The sequence below is a fragment of the Lissotriton helveticus genome, chromosome 4_1 (genome assembly GCF_964261635.1).
Source record: "Lissotriton helveticus chromosome 4_1, aLisHel1.1, whole genome shotgun sequence".
NCBI lineage: Eukaryota > Metazoa > Chordata > Amphibia > Caudata > Salamandridae > Lissotriton > Lissotriton helveticus.
Window position 1 is genome coordinate 1,672,406,504 of NC_136063.1, and position 16,984 is coordinate 1,672,423,487.

Here is a 16,984-nt window from a genome sequence, read left to right on the forward strand (position 1 = left end):
CAAACTCATCACAGGGGGCTGATGCAAGATATTACTTTCTTAAATCTTACTGTTATTGATAAGGGGAAGATGGAACTTTTTAATTGGAAATCCTTCATTAAAACAAAACTTGAGGAATCAAATTGTGTATTATGGGGACAGAAGATATGACGTTTTGAATAACAATCGTGAAATTCAGACACACATATATTTACACTCTGATTTTCTAAAGTAAATCCATAACCATAAAGTAAAATCTTTCGAAAGACGTGTCAAAGGTAATAATCTGAATTTCTCTTTCAAAGAAATTCACAATTAAATGCACTGTGTAAGTCAAGCATGTTGTCATATAAGAAATCAGCAAAAATTAACTATCTCATTACTGGTCATATAGATGAGAGAGGAAATGAACCTAACGTTTAAATTGTGGATGGGAAACAACAGTTTTTAGTTTTCAGGTTCAATACATATGTTTATGAATAATTGATTTCTTTATATAGTCTTATCGCTATCTAGACGGATATAGCTATGTATACATAGATGCATACTTATACGTTGATAAGTATCAGTATAAAACATTGACGTTATGTTTTTCCAAGACCAAATTCTAAGAAATGGGTGAAATAGTAAATCTCATAATTCAAGCAGGTCCTACCGAGATTTGAACTCGGATCGCTGGATTCAGAGTCCAGAGTGCTAACCATTACACCATGGAACCCTCCCATACATGAGTCATTTTTCCATTGAGACAAAAGAGAGCACATTAGTGCGGGGGCATTTCTTACATTAATGAAACGATATCTCTGTTGAATGCTCATAGTGTAAAGAGCTATAATGTGATTTGATTCTGTTCAGATACATTCTCCTTAACAGTGTTAAATATGCAAACGTTTATCAGGATAGGCAAGTTATATCATAATGATCATCTTTGACTGTAACATATTAAAACATTTTACATTTCCAAACTAATACACCCATTTCTTTGTCTCTCACATGGGCTGCGCCAAAGAGCAATGATTGGCACGTTGGACTTTGCATGCAAAGGTACCAGTCCAAATCTTGGGGGTACTATTTTATTACTCTTGACCTTTTCTATTTCTGTCACCTTTGTTTATTGATAGCTCAAATCCAACACCAGTAGGTTGAAAGAGACAATTATTGATTCCTTTCAAAACGTCCATCAGCTTGAACAAGTTACAGAAATACAAACATTATAATACGTTTACATCACATTCCTACACAAAATAGTGTGGCATTAAGAAATCCTATCCTGTTTTTCTGAAATGCATTTCAGAGGCCTGATTCCCAGCATCCCTTTTTGAAGCTTTCTGCGCTATTGATAAGGCGAATTTAGCACATTTTGAAAGAGAAGTGTTCTTAAATCAAACCTAGAGAACCACAATGACGGTATCATTCAGATAGTACAAATGTTTTTGTATATTAGTATGGAAATTGTGAAATAAAACGTTTTTCATGCTGATTTTCAACAGTCGATCTGCAATCGTGAAACATAAGCTTTTGCTTGGAGGCCTCACAGGTACTGATCTAATTTTCTCTTTTAAGATTATTCACAAATCATATGATATGCTTTGTATAAATCAACTATATTGTTAGATCAAAATTGAGTAAAAAGTGACTATCTCAATTTCATGACATATAGAAGAGTAAGGAGAAGAAGCTCATGTTTCAAATGTGGAGAGGCAACAACTTTTCATTATTTTCACCTCTACTAATTATATGCATTTTTATAATGTATGTGTTTATGTTGTCCTATAAATATACAGAGACATATAGCAAGATATAGGGAGATACATACGTGTAAAGTGGATATGTACAAGTTTATAAGTAAATGAGATGTTTTTCCAATTAATAATTCTAAGATCTGAATGGAAAAGAAAATCGTAAAGTTTAGATAAGTCCCACTGTGATTTGTACTCAGATCCCGGTTTTCAGAGTCTAGAGTGCTAAGCTTGATACCATCAAACCACCTGTACCAGGTTGAGCTTTTCATTTTGAGAGAAGAGATTGCATTCACGGGGGAATCTTATATTTTATTGCAAAATCGTATCTCACATAAAAAGTACTGTTCAACAGAGTAATAGCGTTACTTGAGTCCTCTGGGCAACATCCTTCCCTAACATAGTTCAATATGCAAAAGTTGAACAGAATAGAAAAGTAATAACATTCTGTTGGTTTTTGACTGTAGAACATTAAAAACTTTGAAATGTTCACATTGCTGCAGCAATTTGCTCCCTTGTCACATGGGAGGTTCCATGGTGTAATGGTTAGCACTTTGGACTTTGAATCCAAGGATCCGAGTTCAAATCTCGGTGGGACCACTTTCATGACTGTTGATCAAATCTTTTTCTGTCAAGTGTATTCATAAATATCACAAATCTAACACGGGTAGAGTGAAACATTAATTTATTGATTGTAATCTGAAAGTCTATTCGATGTGAGCAAATGATAGAACTTTTAGAAAACATGGAAATTAAATGGCTCAAAATAATGAGACATTTTGCGAGCTGACTCTGTTTTCTCAAACTCATCACAGGGGGCTGATGCAAGATATTACTTTCTTAAATCTTACTGTTATTGATAAGGGGAAGATGGAACTTTTTAATTGGAAATCCTTCATTAAAACAAAACTTGAGGAATCAAATTGTGTATTATGGGGACAGAAGATATGACGTTTTGAATAACAATCGTGAAATTCAGACACACATATATTTACACTCTGATTTTCTAAAGTAAATCCATAACCATAAAGTAAAATCTTTCGAAAGACGTGTCAAAGGTAATAATCTGAATTTCTCTTTCAAAGAAATTCACAATTAAATGCACTGTGTAAGTCAAGCATGTTGTCATATAAGAAATCAGCAAAAATTAACTATCTCATTACTGGTCATATAGATGAGAGAGGAAATGAACCTAACGTTTAAATTGTGGATGGGAAACAACAGTTTTTAGTTTTCAGGTTCAATACATATGTTTATGAATAATTGATTTCTTTATATAGTCTTATCGCTAATTAGACGGATATAGCTATGTATACATAGATGCATACTTATACGTTGATAAGTATCAGTATAAAACATTGACGTTATGTTTTTCCAAGACCAAATTCTAAGAAATGGGTGAAATAGTAAATCTCATAATTCAAGCAGGTCCCACCGAGATTTGAACTCGGATCGCTGGATTCAGAGTCCAGAGTGCTAACCATTACACCATGTAACCCTCCCATACATGAGTCATTTTTCCATTGAGACAAAAGAGAGCACATTAGTGCGGGGGCATTTCTTACATTAATGAAACGATATCTCTGTTGAATGCTCATAGTGTAAAGAGCTATAATGTGATTTGATTCTGTTCAGATACATTCTCCATAACAGTGTTAAATATGCACACGTTTATCAAGATAGGCAAGTTATATCATAATGATCATCTTTGACTGTATCATATTAAAACATTTTACATTTCCAAACTAATACACCCATTTCTTTGTCTCTCACATGGGCTGCGCCAAAGAGCAATGATTGGCACTTTGGACTTTGCATGCAAAGGTACCAGTCCAAATCTTGGGGGTACGATTGTATTACTCTTGACCTTTTCCATTTCTATCATCTTTGTTTATTGATAGCTCAAATCCAACACCAGTAGGTTGAAAGAGACAATTATTGATTCCTTTCAAAACGTCCATCAGCTTGAACAAGTTACAGAAATACAAACATTATAATACGTTTACATCACATTCCTACACAAAATAGTGTGGCATTAAGAAATCCTATCCTATTTTTCTGAAATGCATTTCAGAGGCCTGATTCCCAGCATCCCTTTTTGAAGCTTTCTGCGCTATTGATAAGGCGAATTTAGCACATTTTGAAAGAGAAGTGTTCTTAAATCAAACCTAGAGAACCACAATGACGGTATCATTCAGATAGTACAAATGTTTTTTGTATATTAGTATGGAAATTGTGAAATAAAACGTTTTTCATGCTGATTTTCAACAGTTGATCTGCAATCGTGAAACATAAGCTTTTGCTTGGAGGCCTCACAGGTACTGATCCAATTTTCTCTTTTAAGATTATTCACAAATCATATGATATGCTTTGTATAAATCAACTATATTGTTAGATCAAAATTGAGTAAAAAGTGACTATCTCAATTTCATGACATATAGAAGAGTAAGGAGAAGAAGCTCATGTTTCAAATGTGGAGAGGCAACAACTTTTCATTATTTTCACCTCTACTAATTATATGCATTTTTATAATGTATGTGTTTATGTTGTCCTATAAATATACAGAGACATATAGCAAGATATAGGGAGATACATACGTGTAAAGTGGATATGTACAAGTTTATAAGTAAATGAGATGTTTTTCCAATTAATAATTCTAAGAACTGAATGGAAAAGAAAATCGTAAAGTTTAGATAAGTCCCACTGTGATTTGTACTCAGATCCCAGTTTTCAGAGTCTAGAGTGCTAAGCATGATACCATCAAACCACCTGTACCAGGTTGAGATTTTCATTTTGAGAGAAGAGATTGCATTCACGGGGGAATCTTATATTTTATTGCAAAATCGTATCTCACATAAAAAGTACTGTTCAACAGAGTGATAGCGTTACTTGAGTCCTCTGGGCAACATCCTTCCCTAACATAGTTCAATATGCAAAAGTTGAACAGAATAGAAAAGTAATAACATTCTGTTGGTCTTTGACTGTAGAACATTAAAAACTTTGAAATGTTCACATTGCTGCAGCAATTTGCTCCCTTGTCACATGGGAGGTTCCATGGTGTAATGGTTAGCACTTTGAATCCAAGGATCCGAGTTCAAATCTTGGTGGGGCCACTTTCATGACTGTTGATCAAATCTTTTTCTGTCAAGTGTATTCCTAAATATCACAAATCTAACACGGGTAGAGTGAAACATTAATTTATTGATTGTATTCTGAAAGTCTATTCGATGTGAGCAAATGATAGAACTTTTAGAAAACATGGAAATTAAATGGCTCAAAATAATGAGACATTTTGCGAGCTGACTCTGTTTTCTCAAACTCATCACAGGGGGCTGATGCAAGATATTACTTTCTTAAATCTTACTGTTATTGATAAGGGGAAGATGGAACTTTTTAATTGGAAATCCTTCATTAAAACAAAACTTGAGGAATCAAATTGTGTATTATGGGGACAGAAGATATGACGTTTTGAATAACAATCGTGAAATTCAGACACACATATATTTACACTCTGATTTTCTAAAGTAAATCCATAACCATAAAGTAAAATCTTTCGAAAGACGTGTCAAAGGTAATAATCTGAATTTCTCTTTCAAAGAAATTCACAATTAAATGCACTGTGTAAGTCAAGCATGTTGTCATATAAGAAATCAGCAAAAATTAACTATCTCATTACTGGTCATATAGATGAGAGAGGAAATGAACCTAACGTTTAAATTGTGGATGGGAAACAACAGTTTTTAGTTTTCAGCTTCAATACATATGTTTATGAATAATTGATTTCTTTATATAGTCTTATCGCTATCTAGACGGATATAGCTATGTATACATAGATGCATACTTATACGTTGATAAGTATCAGTATAAAACATTGACGTTATGTTTTTCCAAGACCAAATTCTAAGAAATGGGTGAAATAGTAAATCTCATAATTCAAGCAGGTCCCACCGAGATTTGAATTTGGATCGCTGGATTCAGAGTCCAGAGTGCTAACCATTACACCATGGAACCCTCCCATACATGAGTCATTTTTCCATTGAGACAAAAGAGAGCGCATTAGTGCGGGGGCATTTCTTACATTAATGAAACGATATCTCTGTTGAATGCTCATAGTGTAAAGAGCTATAATGTGATTTGATTCTGTTCAGATACATTCTCCTTAACAGTGTTAAATATGCAAACGTTTATCAGGATAGGCAAGTTATATCATAATGATCATCTTTGACTGTAACATATTAAAACATTTTACATTTCCAAACTAATACACCCATTTCTTTGTCTCTCACATGGGCTGCGCCAAAGAGCAATGATTGGCACGTTGGACTTTGCATGCAAAGGTACCAGTCCAAATCTTGGGGGTACTATTTTATTACTCTTGACCTTTTCTATTTCTGTCACCTTTGTTTATTGATAGCTCAAATCCAACACCAGTAGGTTGAAAGAGACAATTATTGATTCCTTTCAAAACGTCCATCAGCTTGAACAAGTTACAGAAATACAAACATTATAATACGTTTACATCACATTCCTACACAAAATAGTGTGACATTAAGAAATCCTATCCTGTTTTTCTGAAATGCATTTCAGAGGCCTGATTCCCAGCATCCCTTTTTGAAGCTTTCTGCGCTATTGATAAGGCGAATTTAGCACATTTTGAAAGAGAAGTGTTCTTAAATCAAACCTAGAGAACCACAATGACGGTATCATTCAGATAGTACAAATGTTTTTGTATATTAGTATGGAAATTGTGAAATAAAACGTTTTTCATGCTGATTTTCAACAGTCGATCTGCAATCGTGAAACATAAGCTTTTGCTTGGAGGCCTCACAGGTACTGATCTAATTTTCTCTTTTAAGATTATTCACAAATCATATGATATGCTTTGTATAAATCAACTATATTGTTAGATCAAAATTGAGTAAAAAGTGACTATCTCAATTTCATGACATATAGAAGAGTAAGGAGAAGAAGCTCATGTTTCAAATGTGGAGAGGCAACAACTTTTCATTATTTTCACCTCTACTAATTATATGCATTTTTATAATGTATGTGTTTATGTTGTCCTATAAATATACAGAGACATATAGCAAGATATAGGGAGATACATACGTGTAAAGTGGATATGTATAAGTTTATAAGTAAATGAGATGTTTTTCCAATTAATAATTCTAAGAACTGAATGGAAAAGAAAATCGTAAAGTTTAGATAAGTCCCACTGTGATTTGTACTCAGATCCCGGTTTTCAGAGTCTACAGTGCTAAGCATGATACCATCAAACCACCTGTACCAGGTTGAGCTTTTCATTTTGAGAGAAGAGATTGCATTCACGGGGGAATCTTATATTTTATTGCAAAATCGTATCTCACATAAAAAGTACTGTTCAACAGAGTGATAGCGTTACTTGAGTCCTCTGGGCAACATCCTTCCCTAACATAGTTCAATATGCAAAAGTTGAACAGAATAGAAAAGTAATAACATTCTGTTGGTCTTTGACTGTAGAACATTAAAAACTTTGAAATGTTCACATTGCTGCAGCAATTTGCTCCCTTGTCACATGGGAGGTTCCATGGTGTAATGGTTAGCACTTTGAATCCAAGGATCCGAGTTCAAATCTTGGTGGGGCCACTTTCATGACTGTTGATCAAATCTTTTTCTGTCAAGTGTATTCATGAATATCACAAATCTAACACGGGTAGAGTGAAACATTAATTTATTGATTGTATTCTGAAAGTCTATTCGATGTGAGCAAATGATAGAACTTTTAGAAAACATGGAAATTAAATGGCTCAAAATAATGAGACATTTTGCGAGCTGACTCTGTTTTCTCAAACTCATCACAGGGGGCTGATGCAAGATATTACTTTCTTAAATCTTACTGTTATTGATAAGGGGAAGATGGAACTTTTTAATTGGAAATCCTTCATTAAAACAAAACTTGAGGAATCAAATTGTGTATTATGGGGACAGAAGATATGACGTTTTGAATAACAATCGTGAAATTCAGACACACATATATTTACACTCTGATTTTCTAAAGTAAATCCATAACCATAAAGTAAAATCTTTCGAAAGACGTGTCAAAGGTAATAATCTGAATTTCTCTTTCAAAGAAATTCACAATTAAATGCACTGTGTAAGTCAAGCATGTTGTCATATAAGAAATCAGCAAAAATTAACTATCTCATTACTGGTCATATAGATGAGAGAGGAAATGAACCTAACGTTTAAATTGTGGATGGGAAACAACAGTTTTTAGTTTTCAGCTTCAATACATATGTTTATGAATAATTGATTTCTTTATATAGTCTTATCGCTATCTAGACGGATATAGCTATGTATACATAGATGCATACTTATACGTTGATAAGTATCAGTATAAAACATTGACGTTATGTTTTTCCAAGACCAAATTCTAAGAAATGGGTGAAATAGTAAATCTCATAATTCAAGCAGGTCCCACCGAGATTTGAATTTGGATCGCTGGATTCAGAGTCCAGAGTGCTAACCATTACACCATGGAACCCTCCCATACATGAGTCATTTTTCCATTGAGACAAAAGAGAGCGCATTAGTGCGGGGGCATTTCTTACATTAATGAAACGATATCTCTGTTGAATGCTCATAGTGTAAAGAGCTATAATGTGATTTGATTCTGTTCAGATACATTCTCCTTAACAGTGTTAAATATGCAAACGTTTATCAGGATAGGCAAGTTATATCATAATGATCATCTTTGACTGTAACATATTAAAACATTTTACATTTCCAAACTAATACACCCATTTCTTTGTCTCTCACATGGGCTGCGCCAAAGAGCAATGATTGGCACGTTGGACTTTGCATGCAAAGGTACCAGTCCAAATCTTGGGGGTACTATTTTATTACTCTTGACCTTTTCTATTTCTGTCACCTTTGTTTATTGATAGCTCAAATCCAACACCAGTAGGTTGAAAGAGACAATTATTGATTCCTTTCAAAACGTCCATCAGCTTGAACAAGTTACAGAAATACAAACATTATAATACGTTTACATCACATTCCTACACAAAATAGTGTGACATTAAGAAATCCTATCCTGTTTTTCTGAAATGCATTTCAGAGGCCTGATTCCCAGCATCCCTTTTTGAAGCTTTCTGCGCTATTGATAAGGCGAATTTAGCACATTTTGAAAGAGAAGTGTTCTTAAATCAAACCTAGAGAACCACAATGACGGTATCATTCAGATAGTACAAATGTTTTTGTATATTAGTATGGAAATTGTGAAATAAAACGTTTTTCATGCTGATTTTCAACAGTCGATCTGCAATCGTGAAACATAAGCTTTTGCTTGGAGGCCTCACAGGTACTGATCTAATTTTCTCTTTTAAGATTATTCACAAATCATATGATATGCTTTGTATAAATCAACTATATTGTTAGATCAAAATTGAGTAAAAAGTGACTATCTCAATTTCATGACATATAGAAGAGTAAGGAGAAGAAGCTCATGTTTCAAATGTGGAGAGGCAACAACTTTTCATTATTTTCACCTCTACTAATTATATGCATTTTTATAATGTATGTGTTTATGTTGTCCTATAAATATACAGAGACATATAGCAAGATATAGGGAGATACATACGTGTAAAGTGGATATGTATAAGTTTATAAGTAAATGAGATGTTTTTCCAATTAATAATTCTAAGAACTGAATGGAAAAGAAAATCGTAAAGTTTAGATAAGTCCCACTGTGATTTGTACTCAGATCCCGGTTTTCAGAGTCTACAGTGCTAAGCATGATACCATCAAACCACCTGTACCAGGTTGAGCTTTTCATTTTGAGAGAAGAGATTGCATTCACGGGGGAATCTTATATTTTATTGCAAAATCGTATCTCACATAAAAAGTACTGTTCAACAGAGTGATAGCGTTACTTGAGTCCTCTGGGCAACATCCTTCCCTAACATAGTTCAATATGCAAAAGTTGAACAGAATAGAAAAGTAATAACATTCTGTTGGTCTTTGACTGTAGAACATTAAAAACTTTGAAATGTTCACATTGCTGCAGCAATTTGCTCCCTTGTCACATGGGAGGTTCCATGGTGTAATGGTTAGCACTTTGAATCCAAGGATCCGAGTTCAAATCTTGGTGGGGCCACTTTCATGACTGTTGATCAAATCTTTTTCTGTCAAGTGTATTCATGAATATCACAAATCTAACACGGGTAGAGTGAAACATTAATTTATTGATTGTATTCTGAAAGTCTATTCGATGTGAGCAAATGATAGAACTTTTAGAAAACATGGAAATTAAATGGCTCAAAATAATGAGACATTTTGCGAGCTGACTCTGTTTTCTCAAACTCATCACAGGGGGCTGATGCAAGATATTACTTTCTTAAATCTTACTGTTATTGATAAGGGGAAGATGGAACTTTTTAATTGGAAATCCTTCATTAAAACAAAACTTGAGGAATCAAATTGTGTATTATGGGGACAGAAGATATGACGTTTTGAATAACAATCGTGAAATTCAGACACACATATATTTACACTCTGATTTTCTAAAGTAAATCCATAACCATAAAGTAAAATCTTTCGAAAGACGTGTCAAAGGTAATAATCTGAATTTCTCTTTCAAAGAAATTCACAATTAAATGCACTGTGTAAGTCAAGCATGTTGTCATATAAGAAATCAGCAAAAATTAACTATCTCATTACTGGTCATATAGATGAGAGAGGAAATGAACCTAACGTTTAAATTGTGGATGGGAAACAACAGTTTTTAGTTTTCAGCTTCAATACATATGTTTATGAATAATTGATTTCTTTATATAGTCTTATCGCTATCTAGACGGATATAGCTATGTATACATAGATGCATACTTATACGTTGATAAGTATCAGTATAAAACATTGACGTTATGTTTTTCCAAGACCAAATTCTAAGAAATGGGTGAAATAGTAAATCTCATAATTCAAGCAGGTCCCACCGAGATTTGAATTTGGATCGCTGGATTCAGAGTCCAGAGTGCTAACCATTACACCATGGAACCCTCCCATACATGAGTCATTTTTCCATTGAGACAAAAGAGAGCGCATTAGTGCGGGGGCATTTCTTACATTAATGAAACGATATCTCTGTTGAATGCTCATAGTGTAAAGAGCTATAATGTGATTTGATTCTGTTCAGATACATTCTCCTTAACAGTGTTAAATATGCAAACGTTTATCAGGATAGGCAAGTTATATCATAATGATCATCTTTGACTGTAACATATTAAAACATTTTACATTTCCAAACTAATACACCCATTTCTTTGTCTCTCACATGGGCTGCGCCAAAGAGCAATGATTGGCACGTTGGACTTTGCATGCAAAGGTACCAGTCCAAATCTTGGGGGTACTATTTTATTACTCTTGACCTTTTCTATTTCTGTCACCTTTGTTTATTGATAGCTCAAATCCAACACCAGTAGGTTGAAAGAGACAATTATTGATTCCTTTCAAAACGTCCATCAGCTTGAACAAGTTACAGAAATACAAACATTATAATACGTTTACATCACATTCCTACACAAAATAGTGTGACATTAAGAAATCCTATCCTGTTTTTCTGAAATGCATTTCAGAGGCCTGATTCCCAGCATCCCTTTTTGAAGCTTTCTGCGCTATTGATAAGGCGAATTTAGCACATTTTGAAAGAGAAGTGTTCTTAAATCAAACCTAGAGAACCACAATGACGGTATCATTCAGATAGTACAAATGTTTTTGTATATTAGTATGGAAATTGTGAAATAAAACGTTTTTCATGCTGATTTTCAACAGTCGATCTGCAATCGTGAAACATAAGCTTTTGCTTGGAGGCCTCACAGGTACTGATCTAATTTTCTCTTTTAAGATTATTCACAAATCATATGATATGCTTTGTATAAATCAACTATATTGTTAGATCAAAATTGAGTAAAAAGTGACTATCTCAATTTCATGACATATAGAAGAGTAAGGAGAAGAAGCTCATGTTTCAAATGTGGAGAGGCAACAACTTTTCATTATTTTCACCTCTACTAATTATATGCATTTTTATAATGTATGTGTTTATGTTGTCCTATAAATATACAGAGACATATAGCAAGATATAGGGAGATACATACGTGTAAAGTGGATATGTATAAGTTTATAAGTAAATGAGATGTTTTTCCAATTAATAATTCTAAGAACTGAATGGAAAAGAAAATCGTAAAGTTTAGATAAGTCCCACTGTGATTTGTACTCAGATCCCGGTTTTCAGAGTCTACAGTGCTAAGCATGATACCATCAAACCACCTGTACCAGGTTGAGCTTTTCATTTTGAGAGAAGAGATTGCATTCACGGGGGAATCTTATATTTTATTGCAAAATCGTATCTCACATAAAAAGTACTGTTCAACAGAGTGATAGCGTTACTTGAGTCCTCTGGGCAACATCCTTCCCTAACATAGTTCAATATGCAAAAGTTGAACAGAATAGAAAAGTAATAACATTCTGTTGGTCTTTGACTGTAGAACATTAAAAACTTTGAAATGTTCACATTGCTGCAGCAATTTGCTCCCTTGTCACATGGGAGGTTCCATGGTGTAATGGTTAGCACTTTGAATCCAAGGATCCGAGTTCAAATCTTGGTGGGGCCACTTTCATGACTGTTGATCAAATCTTTTTCTGTCAAGTGTATTCATAAATATCACAAATCTAACACGGGTAGAGTGAAACATTAATTTATTGATTGTATTCTGAAAGTCTATTCGATGTGAGCAAATGATAGAACTTTTAGAAAACATGGAAATTAAATGGCTCAAAATAATGAGACATTTTGCGAGCTGACTCTGTTTTCTCAAACTCATCACAGGGGGCTGATGCAAGATATTACTTTCTTAAATCTTACTGTTATTGATAAGGGGAAGATGGAACTTTTTAATTGGAAATCCTTCATTAAAACAAAACTTGAGGAATCAAATTGTGTATTATGGGGACAGAAGATATGACGTTTTGAATAACAATCGTGAAATTCAGACACACATATATTTACACTCTGATTTTCTAAAGTAAATCCATAACCATAAAGTAAAATCTTTCGAAAGACGTGTCAAAGTTAATAATCTGAATTTCTCTTTCAAAGAAATTCACAATTAAATGCACTGTGTAAGTCAAGCATGTTGTCATATAAGAAATCAGCAAAAATTAACTATCTCATTACTGGTCATATAGATGAGAGAGGAAATGAACCTAACGTTTAAATTGTGGATGGGAAACAACAGTTTTTAGTTTTCAGCTTCAATACATATGTTTATGAATAATTGATTTCTTTATATAGTCTTATCGCTATCTAGACGGATATAGCTATGTATACATAGATGCATACTTATACGTTGATAAGTATCAGTATAAAACATTGACGTTATGTTTTTCCAAGACCAAATTCTAAGAAATGGGTGAAATAGTAAATCTCATAATTCAAGCAGGTCCCACCGAGATTTGAATTTGGATCGCTGGATTCAGAGTCCAGAGTGCTAACCATTACACCATGGAACCCTCCCATACATGAGTCATTTTTCCATTGAGACAAAAGAGAGCGCATTAGTGCGGGGGCATTTCTTACATTAATGAAACGATATCTCTGTTGAATGCTCATAGTGTAAAGAGCTATAATGTGATTTGATTCTGTTCAGATACATTCTCCTTAACAGTGTTAAATATGCAAACGTTTATCAGGATAGGCAAGTTATATCATAATGATCATCTTTGACTGTAACATATTAAAACATTTTACATTTCCAAACTAATACACCCATTTCTTTGTCTCTCACATGGGCTGCGCCAAAGAGCAATGATTGGCACGTTGGACTTTGCATGCAAAGGTACCAGTCCAAATCTTGGGGGTACTATTTTATTACTCTTGACCTTTTCTATTTCTGTCACCTTTGTTTATTGATAGCTCAAATCCAACACCAGTAGGTTGAAAGAGACAATTATTGATTCCTTTCAAAACGTCCATCAGCTTGAACAAGTTACAGAAATACAAACATTATAATACGTTTACATCACATTCCTACACAAAATAGTGTGACATTAAGAAATCCTATCCTGTTTTTCTGAAATGCATTTCAGAGGCCTGATTCCCAGCATCCCTTTTTGAAGCTTTCTGCGCTATTGATAAGGCGAATTTAGCACATTTTGAAAGAGAAGTGTTCTTAAATCAAACCTAGAGAACCACAATGACGGTATCATTCAGATAGTACAAATGTTTTTGTATATTAGTATGGAAATTGTGAAATAAAACGTTTTTCATGCTGATTTTCAACAGTCGATCTGCAATCGTGAAACATAAGCTTTTGCTTGGAGGCCTCACAGGTACTGATCTAATTTTCTCTTTTAAGATTATTCACAAATCATATGATATGCTTTGTATAAATCAACTATATTGTTAGATCAAAATTGAGTAAAAAGTGACTATCTCAATTTCATGACATATAGAAGAGTAAGGAGAAGAAGCTCATGTTTCAAATGTGGAGAGGCAACAACTTTTCATTATTTTCACCTCTACTAATTATATGCATTTTTATAATGTATGTGTTTATGTTGTCCTATAAATATACAGAGACATATAGCAAGATATAGGGAGATACATACGTGTAAAGTGGATATGTATAAGTTTATAAGTAAATGAGATGTTTTTCCAATTAATAATTCTAAGAACTGAATGGAAAAGAAAATCGTAAAGTTTAGATAAGTCCCACTGTGATTTGTACTCAGATCCCGGTTTTCAGAGTCTACAGTGCTAAGCATGATACCATCAAACCACCTGTACCAGGTTGAGCTTTTCATTTTGAGAGAAGAGATTGCATTCACGGGGGAATCTTATATTTTATTGCAAAATCGTATCTCACATAAAAAGTACTGTTCAACAGAGTGATAGCGTTACTTGAGTCCTCTGGGCAACATCCTTCCCTAACATAGTTCAATATGCAAAAGTTGAACAGAATAGAAAAGTAATAACATTCTGTTGGTCTTTGACTGTAGAACATTAAAAACTTTGAAATGTTCACATTGCTGCAGCAATTTGCTCCCTTGTCACATGGGAGGTTCCATGGTGTAATGGTTAGCACTTTGAATCCAAGGATCCGAGTTCAAATCTTGGTGGGGCCACTTTCATGACTGTTGATCAAATCTTTTTCTGTCAAGTGTATTCATAAATATCACAAATCTAACACGGGTAGAGTGAAACATTAATTTATTGATTGTATTCTGAAAGTCTATTCGATGTGAGCAAATGATAGAACTTTTAGAAAACATGGAAATTAAATGGCTCAAAATAATGAGACATTTTGCGAGCTGACTCTGTTTTCTCAAACTCATCACAGGGGGCTGATGCAAGATATTACTTTCTTAAATCTTACTGTTATTGATAAGGGGAAGATGGAACTTTTTAATTGGAAATCCTTCATTAAAACAAAACTTGAGGAATCAAATTGTGTATTATGGGGACAGAAGATATGACGTTTTGAATAACAATCGTGAAATTCAGACACACATATATTTACACTCTGATTTTCTAAAGTAAATCCATAACCATAAAGTAAAATCTTTCGAAAGACGTGTCAAAGTTAATAATCTGAATTTCTCTTTCAAAGAAATTCACAATTAAATGCACTGTGTAAGTCAAGCATGTTGTCATATAAGAAATCAGCAAAAATTAACTATCTCATTACTGGTCATATAGATGAGAGAGGAAATGAACCTAACGTTTAAATTGTGGATGGGAAACAACAGTTTTTAGTTTTCAGCTTCAATACATATGTTTATGAATAATTGATTTCTTTATATAGTCTTATCGCTATCTAGACGGATATAGCTATGTATACATAGATGCATACTTATACGTTGATAAGTATCAGTATAAAACATTGACGTTATGTTTTTCCAAGACCAAATTCTAAGAAATGGGTGAAATAGTAAATCTCATAATTCAAGCAGGTCCCACCGAGATTTGAATTTGGATCGCTGGATTCAGAGTCCAGAGTGCTAACCATTACACCATGGAACCCTCCCATACATGAGTCATTTTTCCATTGAGACAAAAGAGAGCGCATTAGTGCGGGGGCATTTCTTACATTAATGAAACGATATCTCTGTTGAATGCTCATAGTGTAAAGAGCTATAATGTGATTTGATTCTGTTCAGATACATTCTCCTTAACAGTGTTAAATATGCAAACGTTTATCAGGATAGGCAAGTTATATCATAATGATCATCTTTGACTGTAACATATTAAAACATTTTACATTTCCAAACTAATACACCCATTTCTTTGTCTCTCACATGGGCTGCGCCAAAGAGCAATGATTGGCACGTTGGACTTTGCATGCAAAGGTACCAGTCCAAATCTTGGGGGTACTATTTTATTACTCTTGACCTTTTCTATTTCTGTCACCTTTGTTTATTGATAGCTCAAATCCAACACCAGTAGGTTGAAAGAGACAATTATTGATTCCTTTCAAAACGTCCATCAGCTTGAACAAGTTACAGAAATACAAACATTATAATACGTTTACATCACATTCCTACACAAAATAGTGTGACATTAAGAAATCCTATCCTGTTTTTCTGAAATGCATTTCAGAGGCCTGATTCCCAGCATCCCTTTTTGAAGCTTTCTGCGCTATTGATAAGGCGAATTTAGCACATTTTGAAAGAGAAGTGTTCTTAAATCAAACCTAGAGAACCACAATGACGGTATCATTCAGATAGTACAAATGTTTTTGTATATTAGTATGGAAATTGTGAAATAAAACGTTTTTCATGCTGATTTTCAACAGTCGATCTGCAATCGTGAAACATAAGCTTTTGCTTGGAGGCCTCACAGGTACTGATCTAATTTTCTCTTTTAAGATTATTCACAAATCATATGATATGCTTTGTATAAATCAACTATATTGTTAGATCAAAATTGAGTAAAAAGTGACTATCTCAATTTCATGACATATAGAAGAGTAAGGAGAAGAAGCTCATGTTTCAAATGTGGAGAGGCAACAACTTTTCATTATTTTCACCTCTACTAATTATATGCATTTTTATAATGTATGTGTTTATGTTGTCCTATAAATATACAGAGACATATAGCAAGATATAGGGAGATACATACGTGTAAAGTGGATATGTATAAGTTTATAAGTAAATGAGATGTTTTTCCAATTAATAATTCTAAGAACTGAATGGAAAAGAAAATCGTAAAGTTTAGATAAGTCCCACTG

At 33.7% G+C, this 16,984-nt stretch overlaps 3 non-coding genes across 3 annotated transcripts; 1 reads left to right on the top strand and 2 right to left on the bottom strand.

Moving 5' to 3' along the window:
- Nucleotides 1–625: 625 nt before the first annotated feature.
- Nucleotides 626–697, bottom strand: TRNAQ-CUG (transfer RNA glutamine (anticodon CUG)). The gene has a single exon. It is a non-coding gene; the product is annotated as a tRNA-Gln (tRNA).
- Nucleotides 698–2,246: 1,549 nt separating this feature from the next.
- TRNAQ-UUG (transfer RNA glutamine (anticodon UUG)) lies at nucleotides 2,247–2,318 on the top strand. Its single transcript has one exon. It is a non-coding gene; the product is annotated as a tRNA-Gln (tRNA).
- An 826-nt stretch (nucleotides 2,319–3,144) lies between these two features.
- TRNAQ-CUG (transfer RNA glutamine (anticodon CUG)) lies at nucleotides 3,145–3,216 on the bottom strand. The gene has a single exon. It is a non-coding gene; the product is annotated as a tRNA-Gln (tRNA).
- Nucleotides 3,217–16,984: the final 13,768 nt, after the last annotated feature.